This window comes from Populus nigra, chromosome 1 (genome assembly GCF_951802175.1).
Source record: "Populus nigra chromosome 1, ddPopNigr1.1, whole genome shotgun sequence".
Taxonomy (NCBI): Eukaryota; Viridiplantae; Streptophyta; class Magnoliopsida; order Malpighiales; family Salicaceae; genus Populus; species Populus nigra.
The window spans coordinates 31,505,412-31,518,865 of NC_084852.1; positions in this window are offsets into that span (position 1 = coordinate 31,505,412).

Sequence of the window (13,454 nt, forward strand, 5' to 3'; positions counted from 1 at the left end):
CCTACAAAAATTTGAGGGACATCTAACTGTCGGATCAAAAGTTATGCACTTTTCGAACCGGTACTCTGGTTTGGAGCGACGAGTCTACCGCCTCACCGAGGAGCGCTGCCACATCAACTTCACGAAAAACAACATCCGGAAACTCCTATGAAAATTTGAGGGACATCCAACGGTCGGATCAAAAGTTATGGCCTTTTCGAACCGGTACTCTGGTTTGGAGCGACGAGACCACCGCCTCACCGAGGAGCGATGCCACATCTACTCCAAGGAAAACAGCGTCCGGAAACTCCTGTGAAAATTTGAGGGACATCCAACGGTCGGATCAAAAGTTATGGCCTTTTCAAACCGGTACTCTGGTATGGAGCAACGAGACCACCTCCTTACCGAGGAGCGTTGCCACATCTACTCCAAGGAAAACAGCGTCCGGAAACTCCTGTGAAAATTTGAGGGAGATCCAACGGTCGGATCAAAAGTTATGACCCTTTCGAACCGGTACTTTGTTATGGAGCGACGAGACCACCGCCTCACCGATGAGCGATGCCATATCTACTACAAGGAAAACTGCGTCCGGAAACTCCTGTGAAAATTTGAGGGAGATCCAACAGTCGGATCAAAAGTTATGGCCCTTTCAAACCGGTACTCTGGTATGGAGCGACGAGACCACCTCCTTACCGAGGAGGGATGCAACATCTACTCCAAGGAAAACAGCGTCCGGAAACTCCTGTGAAAATTTGATGGAGATCCAACGGTCGGATCAAAAGTTATGACCCTTTCGAACCGGTACTATGGTATGGAGCGACGAGACTACCGCCTCACCGAGGAGCGCTGCCACATCAACTTCACGAAAAACAACATCCGTAAACTACTATGAAAATTTGAGGGACATCCAACGGTTGGATCAAAAGTTATGGCTTTTTCGAACCGGTACTCTGGTTTGGAGCGACGAGACCACCGCCTCACCGAGGAGCGATGCCACATCTACTCCAAGGAAAACAGCGTCCGGAAATTCCTGTGAAAATTTGAGGGACATTCAACGGTCGGATCAAAAGTTAATGCCTTTTCGAACCGGTACTCTGGTATGGAGCGACGAGACCACCGCCTCACCGATGAGCGATGCCATAGCTACTCCAAGGAAAACAGCGTCCGGAAACTCCTTTGAAAATTTGAGGGAGATCCAACGGTCGGATCAAAAGTTATGACCCTTTCGAACCGCTACTCTGGTATGGAGCGACGAGACTACCGCCTCACCGAGGAGCGCTGCCGCATCAACTTCACGAAAAACAACATCCAGAAACTCCTCTGAAAATTTGAGGGGCATCCAACTGTCGGATCAAAAGTTATGCACTTTTCGAACCGGTACTCTGGTTTGGAGCGACGAGTCTACCGCCTCACCGAGGAGCGCTGCCACATCAACTTCACGAAAAACAACATCCGGAAATTCCTGTGAAAATTTGAGGGACATCCAACGGTCGGATCAAAAGTTATGGCCTTTTCGAACCGGTACTCTGGTATGGAGCGACGAGACCACCGCCTCACCGAGGAGCGATGCCACATCTACTGCAAGGAAAATAGCGTCCGGAAACTCGTGTGAAAATTTGAGGGAGATCCAATAGTCGGATCAAAAGTTATGGCCCTTTCGAACCGGTACTCTGGTATGGAGCGACGAGACCACCTCCTTACCGAAGAGCGATGCCACATCTACTCCAGGGAAAACAGCGTCCGGAAACTCCTGTGAAAATTTGAGGGAGATCCAACAGTCGGATCAAAAGTTATGACCCTTTCGAACCGGTACTCTGGTATGGAGCGACGAGACCACCGCCTCACCGAGGAGCGATGCCACATCTACTGCAAGGAAAACAGCGTCCGGAAACTCCTGTGAAAATTTGAGGGAGATCCAACAGTCGGATCAAAAGTTATGACCCTTTCGAACCGGTACTCTGGTATGGAGCGACGAGACCACCGCCTCACCGAGGAGCGATGCCATATCTACTGCAAGGAAAACAGCGTCCGGAAACTCCTGTGAAAATTTGAGGGAGATCCAACAGTCGGATCAAAAGTTATGGCCCTTTCGAACCGGTACTCTGGTATGGAGCAACGAGACCACCTCCTTACCGAGGAGCGTTGCCACATCTACTCCAAGGAAAACAGCGTCCGGAAACTCCTGTGAAAATTTGAGGGAGATCCAACGGTCGGATCAAAAGTTATGACCCTTTCGAACCGGTACTTTGTTATGGAGCGACGAGACCACCGCCTCACCGATGAGCGATGCCATATCAACTCTAAGGAAAACAGCGTCCGGAAATTCCTGTGAAAATTTGAGGGACATTCAATGGTCGGATCAAAAGTTATGGCCTTTTCAAACCGGTACTCTGGTATGGAGCGACGAGACCAGCGCCTCACCGATGAGCGATGCCATATCTACTCCAAGGAAAACAGCGTCCGGAAACTCCTGTGAAAATTTGAGGGAGATCCAACGGTCGGATCAAAAGTTATGATTCTTTCGAACCGGTACTCTCGTATGGAGCGACGAGACCACCGCCTCACCGAGGAGCAATGCCACATCAACTTCACGAAAAACAACATCCAGAAACTCCTACAAAAATTTGAGGGACATCTAACTGTCGGATCAAAAGTTATGCACTTTTCGAACCGGTACTCTGGTTTGGAGCGACGAGTCTACCGCCTCACCGAGGAGCGCTGCCACATCAACTTCACGAAAAACAACATCCGGAAACTCCTATGAAAATTTGAGGGACATCCAACGGTCGGATCAAAAGTTATGGCCTTTTCGAACCGGTACTCTGGTTTGGAGCGACGAGACCACCGCCTCACCGAGGAGCGATGCCACATCTACTCCAAGGAAAACAGCGTCCGGAAACTCCTGTGAAAATTTGAGGGACATCCAACGGTCGGATCAAAAGTTATGGCCTTTTCAAACCGGTACTCTGGTTTGGAGCGACGAGACCACCGCCTCACCGAGGAGCGATGCCACATCTACTCCAAGGAAAACAGCGTCTGGAAACTCCTGTGAAAATTTGAGGGAGATCCAACGGTCGGATCAAAAGTTATGACCCTTTCGAACTGGTACTCTGTTATGGAGCGACGAGACCACCGCGTCACCGAGGAGCGATGCCACATCAACTCTAAGGAAAACAGCGTCCGGAAATTCCTGTGAAAATTTGAGGGACATTCAACGGTCGGATCAAAAGTTAATGCCTTTTCGAACCGGTACTCTGGTATGGAGCGACGAGACCACCGCCTCACCGATGAGCGATGCCATAGCTACTCCAAGGAAAACAGCGTCCGGAAACTCCTTTGAAAATTTGAGGGAGATCCAACGGTCGGATCAAAAGTTATGACCCTTTCGAACCGCTACTCTGGTATGGAGCGACGAGACTACCGCCTCACCGAGGAGCGCTGCCGCATCAACTTCACGAAAAACAACATCCAGAAACTCCTCTGAAAATTTGAGGGGCATCCAACTGTCGGATCAAAAGTTATGCACTTTTCGAACCGGTACTCTGGTATGGAGTGACGAGACCACCGCCTCACCGAGGAGCGATGCCACATCTTCTCCAAGGAAAACAGCGTCCAGAAACTCCTGTGAAAATTTAAGGGAGATCCAACGGTCGGATCAAAAGTTATGTCCCTTTCGAACTGGTACTTTGTTATGGAGCGACGAGACTACCGCTTCACCGAGGAGCGTGACACGACCAAAAGATTGATGTCTTCTCCCAAGTGCAGGAGTGTCGAAGTATTAAATAACCCAGCAAGACCGGGGTCGAACCACAGGGAGGTTACTTGTATAAATTATAAGCAACAATAATACTACAACAATAGTAACAATAATAATAATAATAATAATAATAGTGATAATAATAATAGTGAAGAAGAAGAGGAAGAAGTTGATGAGAACTTTGAGATGAAAGATTAACGTAAGGATTAAACAATGATAACAACAAATGTCAAGGTTAGAGGATCCACTAATGGTACATCAAACAAGTATAGTATAAACTCTTATTATTCAACTGGAAACCACACACAAAGGAGGTTCCAATCGGATTATAAATTGTTAACATGATTACATTAGTTATCTTATTCGAATAATGCTAATACTTGTAAATGTTGTCAGGCATTCATGATTATAACTTATGTTAACAACAAATCAAGTTCTTTTCATAGCTCAGGTGTCGGTTATACCATACAGTATGGGCTATGAAAGTACCAAGTATTTGTTGTACCAAGTGTTATACAACATAAATCTAGATTAACCATTTAACAAGCAAAGTATTAAAAGTGAACAAGATAGCAAATATAAAGCATGTTAGTATCCAACATTAAGGTCCATGTTAAGTTTATATTATACTTATTCTTACACCATTAGTGTACCCTTTTCACCTTGACATAATTAATTTAGCTAGACATAATGAAAGAAAGAAACATAAATAAACAAGGAAAGGAAATGAAAAGCATAAGCAAGAGATTAATATAAGCAAAACTTAAGCATTACAAAATATAAAGAGAGAGCAAGAGCATGATCTTGATCTGAAAACCAAGATGCCTAAATACATGGCAAATGCCTCCTTTTATAGGCCAAAATTCAGAACTATTGATTTGTTGACAAATTGATGAGTGGGTGGCCACATCTTGACTTGGTGACAATTCTTATCTTCTTGTCTGCCAAAAACGTCATTGATTACGTCATAATTTGAACAAACTTGAATCATGAAAGTTCTAGGAAATTGTCTCATCTTTCCAGGGTAAACATTTGAGATCATTTGGACTTCTAGAACTCGAGATATGGGCTGAACATTGAACAGTGTCTGGGCTGCAGGACAGATTCAGACTTCTTCTTTGTTGCTACAATTTGGACTTGAAAACGGCCTTGTTAAATCTTGGGCTCCACATGAAAGTTGTAGGCCTATGTCTTATATTTCCATCCATATAAAATGGACCTAAATCCAAGATCTACAGCTCCAGATATGACCCAATTACCGAACTGTGTTCCAGTTTGGACTGCACCAGCATCTCTTTGGCCATCTTTTTGTCCTTTCAATTTCAGTACTTCAACTCATCAATCAATTCTTTCATTTATGTGATAGGCCTGCATTTAATATGAACATTTACCATAAATTAAAGGTATCTTATATAATTAGATATGTTATTATAAAACACGCTTTAGTTAAGAAGTTATTGATACTTCAAGTGCAAAATGATGATATAAAACCTTGATAAAAATGCACTTTTAAGTACTAATCAGAGCGCTGCCACATCAACTTCACGAAAAACAACATCCGGAAACTACTATGAAAATTTGAGGGACATCCAACGGTCGGATCAAAAGTTATGGCTTTTTCGAACCGGTACTCTGGTTTGGAGCGACGAGACCACCACCTCACCAAGGAGCGATGCCACATCTACTCCAAGGAAAACAGCGTCCGGAAACTCCTGTGAAAATTTGAGGGACATCCAACGGTCGGATCAAAAGTTATGGCCTTTTCGAACCGGTACTCTGGTTTAGAGCGACGAGACCACCGCCTCACCGAGGAGCGATGCCACATCTACTGCAAGGAAAACAGCGTCCGGAAACTCCTGTGAAAATTTGAGGGATATCCAACGGTCGGATCAAAAGTTATGACCCTTTCGAACCGCTACTCTGGTATGGAGCGACGAGACTCCCTTTTCACCGAGGAGCGCTGCCACATCAACTTCACGAAAAACAACATCCGGAAACTCCTATGAAAATTTGAGGGGCATCCAACTGTCGGATCAAAAGTTATGCACTTTTCGAACCGGTACTCTGGTATGGAGTGACGACACCACCGCCTCACCGAGGAGCGATGCCACATCTACTCCAAGGAAAACAGCGTCCGGAAACTCCTGTGAAAATTTGAGGGAGATCCAACAGTCGGATCAAAAGTTATGACCCTTTCGAACCGGTACTCTGGTGTGGAGCGACGAGACCATTGCCTCACCGAGGAGCGATTCCACATCTACTCCAAGGAAAACAACGTCCGGAAACTCCTGTTTTAATTTGAGGGAGATCCAACAGTCGGATCAAAACTTATAACCCTTTCGAACCGGTACTCTGGTATGGAGCGACGAGACCACCGCCTCACCGAGGAGCGCTGCCACATCACCTTCACGAAAAACAGCGTACGGAAACTCCTATGAAAATTTGAGGGACATCCAACGGTCGGATCAAAAGTTAAGGCCGTTTCGAACCGGTACTCTAGTATGGAGCGACGAGACCACCGCCTCACCGAGGATCGCTGCCACAACAACTTCACGATAAACAGCGTCCGAAAACTCCTATGAAAATTTGAGGGACATCCAACGGTCGGATCAAAAGTTATGGCCTTTTCGAACCGGTACTCTGGTTTGGAGCGACGAGACCACCGCCTCACCGAGGAGCGATGCCACATCTACTCCAAGGAAAACAGCGTCCGGAAACTCCTGTGAAAATTTGAGGGACATGCAACGGTCGGATCAAAAGTTATGGCCTTTTCTAACCGGTACTCTGGTTTGGAGCGACGAGACCACCGCCTCACCGAGGAGCGATGCCACATCTACTCCAAGGAAAACAGCGTCCGGAAACTCCTGTGAAAATTTTAGGGAGATCCAACGGTCAGATCAAAAGTTATGACCCTTTCGAATCGGTACTCTGGTATGGAGCGACGAGACCACCGCCTCACCGAGGAGCGATGCCACATCTACTACAAGGAAAACAGCGTCCGGAAACTCGTGTGAAAATTTGAGGGAGATCCAACAGTCGGATCAAAAGTTATGGCCCTTTCGATTCGGTACCCTGGTATGGAGCGACGAGACCACCGCCTCACCGAGGAGCGATGCCACATCTACTGCAAGGAAAACAGCGTCCGGAAACTCATGTGAAAATTTGAGGGAGATCCAACAGTCAGATCAAAAGTTATGGCCCTTTCGATTCGGTACTCTGGTATGGAGCGACGAGACCACCGCCTCACCGAGGAGCGATGCCACATCTACTGCAAGGAAAACAGCGTCCGGAAACTCGTGTGAAAATTTGAGGGAGATCCAACAGTCGGATCAAAACCCTTTCGAACTGGTACTCTGTTATGGAGCGACGAGACCACCGCCTCACCGAGGAGCGATGCCACATCAACTCTAAAGAAAACAGCGTCCGGAAATTCCTGTGAAAATTTGAGGGACATTCAACGGTCGGATCAAAAGTTAATGCCTTTTCCAACCGGTACTCTGGTATGGAGCGACGAGACCACCGCCTCACCGATGAGCGATGCCATAGCTACTCCAAGGAAAACAGCGTCCGGAAACTCCTTTGAAAATTTGAGGGAGATCCAACGGTCGGATCAAAAGTTATGACCCTTTCGAACCGCTACTCTGGTATGGAGCGACGAGACTACCGCCTCACCGAGGAGCGCTGCCACATCACCTTCACGAAAAACAGCGTCCGGAAACTCCTATGAAAATTTGAGGGACATCCAACGGTTGGATCAAAAGTTAAGGCCCTTTAGAACCGGTACTCTAGTATGGAGCGACGAGACCACCGCCTCACCGAGGAGCTCTGCCACATCAACTTCACGAAAAACAGCGTCCGGAAACTCCTATGAAAATTTGAGGGACATCCAACGGTCGGATCAAAAGTTATGGCCTTTTCGAACCGGTACTCTGGTTTGGAGCGACGAGACCACCACCTCACCGAGGAGCGATGCCACATCTACTCCTAGGAAAACAGCGTCCGGAAACTCCTGTGAAAATTTGAGGGACATCCAACGGTCGGATCAAAAGTTATGGCCGTTTCTAACCGGTACTCTGGTTTGGAGCGAGGAGACCACCGCCTCACCGAGGAGCGATGCCACATCTACTCCAAGGAAAACAGCGTCCGGAAACTCCTGTGAAAATTTGAGGGAGATCCAACGGTCGGATCAAAAGTTATGACCCTTTTGAATCGGTACTCTGGTATGGAGCGACGAGACCACCACCTCACCGAGGAGCGATGCCACATCTACTGCAAGGAAAACAGCGTCCGGAAACTCCTATGAAAATTTGAGGGACATCCAACGGTCGGATCAAAAGTTATGGCTTTTTCGAACCGGTACTCTGGTTGGGAGCGACGAGACCACCGCCTCACCGAGGAGCGATGCCACATCTACTCCAAGGAAAACAGCGTCCGGAAACTCCTGTGAAAATTTGAGGGAGATCCAACGGTCGGATGAAAAGTTATGTCCCTTTCGAACCGGTACTTTGTTATAGAGCGACGAGACTACCGCCTCACCGAGGAGCGCTGCCACATCAACTTCACGAAAAACAACATCCGGAAACTACTATGAAAATTTGAGGGACATCCAACGGTCGGATCAAAAGTTATGGCTTTTTCGAACCGGTACTCTGGTTTGGAGCGACGAGACCACCGCCTCATCGAGGAGCGATGCCACATCTACTCCAAGGAAAACAGCGTCCGGAAACTCCAGTGAAAATTTGAGGGACATCCAACGGTCGGATCAAAAGTTATGGCCTTTTCGAACCGGTACTCTGGTTTAGAGCTACGAGACCACCGCCTCACCGAGGAGCGATGCCACATCTACTGCAAGGAAAACAGCGTCCGGAAACTCCTGTGAAAATTTGAGGGATATCCAACGGTCGGATCAAAAGTTATGACCCTTTCGAATCGGTACTCTGGTATGGAGCGACGAGACCACCGCCTCACCGAGGAGCGATGCCACATCTACTCCAAGGAAAACAGCGTCCGGAAATTCCTGTGAAAATTTGAGGGACATTCAATGGTCGGATCAAAAGTTATGGCCTTTTCGAACCGGTACACTGGTATGGAGCGACGAGACCACCGCCTCACCGATGAGCGATGCCATATCTACTCCAAGGAAAACAGCGTCCGGAAACTCCTGTGAAAATTTGAGGGAGATCCAACGGTCGGATCAAAAGTTATGACCCTTTCGAACCGGTACTCTGGTATGGAGCGACGAGACCACCGCCTCACCGAGGAGCGATGCCACATCAACTTCACGAAAAACAACATCCAGAAACTCCTACGAAAATTTGAGGGACATCTAACTGTCGGATCAAAAGTTATGCACTTTTCGAACCGGTACTCTGGTTTGGAGCGACGAGCCTACCGCCTCACCGAGGAGCGCTGCCACATCAACTTCACGAAAATCAACATCCGGAAACTCCTATGAAAATTTGAGGGACATCCAACTGTCTGATCAAAAGTTATGCACTTTTCGAACCGCTACTCTGGTATGGAGCGACGAGACTCCCTTTTCACCGAGGAGCGCTGCCACATCAACTTCACGAAAAACAACATCCGGAAACTCCTATGAAAATTTGAGGGGCATCCAACTGTCGGATCAAAAGTTATGCACTTTTCGAACCGGTACTCTGGTATGGAGTGACGACACCACCGCCTCACCGAGGAGCGATGCCACATCTACTCCAAGGAAAACAGCGTCCGGAAACTCCTGTGAAAATTTGAGGGAGATCCAACAGTCGGATCAAAAGTTATGACCCTTTCGAACCGGTACTCTGGTGTGGAGCGACGAGACCATTGCCTCACCGAGGAGCGATTCCACATCTACTCCAAGGAAAACAACGTCCGGAAACTCCTGTTTTAATTTGAGGGAGATCCAACAGTCGGATCAAAACTTATAACCCTTTCGAACCGGTACTCTGGTATGGAGCGACGAGACCACCGCCTCACCGAGGAGCACTGCCACATCACCTTCACGAAAAACAGCGTACGGAAACTCCTATGAAAATTTGAGGGACATCCAACGGTCGGATCAAAAGTTAAGGCCGTTTCGAACCGGTACTCTAGTATGGAGCGACGAGACCACCGCCTCACCGAGGATCGTTGCCACAACAACTTCACGATAAACAGCGTCCGAAAACTCCTATGAAAATTTGAGGGACATCCAACGGTCGGATCAAAAGTTATGGCCTTTTCGAACCGGTACTCTGGTTTGGAGCGACGAGACCACCGCCTCACCGAGGAGCGATGCCACATCTACTCCAAGGAAAACAGCGTCCGGAAACTCCTGTGAAAATTTGAGGGACATGCAACGGTCGGATCAAAAGTTATGGCCTTTTCTAACCGGTACTCTGGTTTGGAGCGACGAGACCACCGCCTCACCGAGGAGCGATGCCACATCTACTCCAAGGAAAACAGCGTCCGGAAACTGCTGTGAAAATTTTAGGGAGATCCAACGGTCGGATCAAAAGTTATGATCCTTTCGAATCGGTACTCTGGTATGGAGCGACGAGACCACCGCCTCACCGAGGAGCGATGCCACCTCTACTGCAAGGAAAACAGCGTCCGAAAACTCGTGTGAAAATTTGAGGGAGATCCAACAGTCGGATCAAAAGTTATGGCCCTTTCGATTCGGTACTCTGGTATGGAGCGACGAGACCACCGCCTCACCGAGGAGCGATGCCACATCTACTGCAAGGAAAACAGCGTCCGGAAACTCGTGTGAAAATTTGAGGGAGATCCAACAGTCGGATCAAAAGTTATGGCCCTTTCGATTCGGTACTCTGGTATGGAGCGACGAGACCACCGCCTCACCGAGGAGCGATGCCACATCTACTGCAAGGAAAACAGCGTCCGGAAACTCGTGTGAAAATTTGAGGGAGATCCAACAGTCGGATCAAAACCCTTTCGAACTGGTACTCTGTTATGGAGCGACGAGACCACCGCCTCACCGAGGAGCGATGCCACATCAACTCTAAAGAAAACAGCGTCCGGAAATTCCTGTGAAAATTTGAGGGACATTCAACGGTCGGATCAAAAGTTATGGCCCTTTCGAACCGGTACTCTGGTATGGAGCAACGAGACCACCTCCTTACCGAGAAGCGATGCCACATCTACTCCAAGGAAAACAGCGTCCGGAAACTCCTGTGAAAATTTGAGGGAGATCCAACGGTCGGATCAGAAGTTATGTCCCTTTCGAACTGGTACTTTGTTATGGAGCGACAAGACCACCGCCTCACCGAGGAGCGATGCCACATCAACTCTAAGGAAAACAGCGTCCGGAAATTCCTGTGAAAATTTGAGGGACATTCAATGGTCGGATCAAAAGTTATGGCCTTTTCGAACCGGTACTCTGGTATGGAGCGACGAGACCACCGCCTCACCGATGAGCGATGCCATATCTACTCCAAGGAAAACAGCGTCCGGAAACTCCTGTGAAAATTTGAGGGAGATCCAACGGTCGGATCAAAAGTTATGACCCTTTCGAACCGGTACTCTGGTATGGAGCGACGAGCCCACCGCCTCACCGAGGAGCGATGCCACATCAACTTCGCGAAAAACAACATCCAGAAACTCCAACGAAAATTTGAGGGACATCTAACTGTCGGATCAAAAGTTATGCACTTTTCGAACCGGTACTCTGGTTTGGAGCGACGAGACTACCGCCTCACCGAGGAGCGATGCCACATCAACTTCACGAAAAACAACATCCAGAAACTCCTACGAAAATTTGAGGGACATCTAACTGTCAGATCAAAAGTTATGCACTTTTCGAACCGGTACTCTGGTTTGGAGCGACGAGACCACCGCCTCACCGAGGAGCGATGCCACATCTACTTCAAGGAAAACAGCGTCCGGAAACTCCAGTGAAAATTTGAGGGACATCCAACGGTCGGATCAAAAGTTATGGCTTTTTCGAACCGGTACTCTGGTTGGGAGCGACGAGACCACCGCCTCACCGAGGAGCGATGCCATATCTACTCCAAGGAAAACAGCGTCCGGAAACTCCTGTGAAAATTTGAGGGAGATCCAACGGTCGGATCACAAGTTATGTCCCTTTCGAACCGGTACTTTGTTGTGGAGCGACGAGACCACCGCCTCACCGAGGAGCGATGCCACATCAACTCTAAGGAAAACAGCGTCCGGAAATTCCTGTGAAAATTTGAGGGACATTCAATGGTCGGATCAAAAGTTATGGCCTTTTCGAACCGGTACTCTGGTATGGAGCGACGAGACCACCGCCTCACCGATGAGCGATGCCATATCTACTCCAAGGAAAAAAGCGTCCGGAAACTCCTGTGAAAATTTGAGGGAGATCCAACAGTCGGATCAAAAGTTATGACCCTTTCGAACCGGTACTCTGGTTTGGAGCGACGAGACCATTGCCTCACCGAGGAGCGATTCCACATCTACTCCATGGAAAACAGCGTCCGGAAACTCCTGTTTTAATTTGAGGGAGATCCAACAGTCGGATCAAAACTTATGACCCTTTCGAACCGGTACTCTGGTATGGAGCGACGAGACCACCGCCTCACCGAGGAGCGCTGCCACATCACCTTCACGAAAAACAGCATCCGGAAACTCCTATGAAAATTTGAGGGACATCCAACGGTCGGATCAAAAGTTATGGCCTTTTCGAACCGGTACTCTGGTTTGGAGCGACAAGACCACCGCCTCACCGAGGAGCGATGCCACATCTACTGCAAGGAAAACAGCGTCCGGAAACTCGTGTGAAAATTTGAGGGACATCCAACGGTCGGATCAAAAGTTATGGCCTTTTCGAACCGGTACTCTGGTTTGGAGCGACGAGACCACCGCCTCACCGAGGAGCGATGCCACATCTACTCCAAGGAAAACAGCGTCCGGAAACTCCTGTGAAAATTTGAGGGAGATCCAACGGTCGGATCAAAAGTTATGACCCTTTCGAAGCGGTACTCTGGTATGGAGCGACGAGACCACCGCCTCACCGAGGAGCGATGCCACATCTACTGCAAGGAAAACAGCGTCCGGAAACTCGTGTGAAAATTTGAGGGAGATCCAACAGTCGGATCAAAAGTTATGGCCCTTTCGAACCGGTACTCTGGTATGGAGCGACGAGACCACCGCCTCACCGATGAGCGATGCCATATCTGCTCCAAGGAAAACAACGTCCGGAAACTCCTGTGAAAATTTGAGGGAGATCCAACAGTCGGATCAAAAGTTATGACCCTTTCGAACCGGTACTCTAGTATGGAGCGACGAGACCACCGCCTCACCGAGGAGCGCTGCCACATCACCTTCACGAAAAACAGCGTCCGGAAACTCCTATGAAAATTTGAGGGACATCCAACGGTCGTATCAAAAGTTATGGCCTTTTCGAACCGGTACTCTGGTATAGAGCGGCGAGAGCACCGCCTCACCGAGGAGCGATGCCACATCTACTCCAAGGAAAACAGCGTCCGGAAACTCCTGTGAAAATTTGAGGGAGATCCAACGGTCGGATCAAAAGTTATGACCCTTTCGAACCGGTACTCTGGTATGGAGCGACAAGACTACCGCCTCACCGAGGATCGCTGCCACATCTACTCCAAGGAAAACAGCTTCCGGAAACTCCTGTGAAAATTTGAGGGAAATCCAACGGTTGGATCCAAAGTGAAGGCCCTTTCGAAACTGTACTCTGGTATGGAGCGACGAGACCACCGCCTCACCGAGG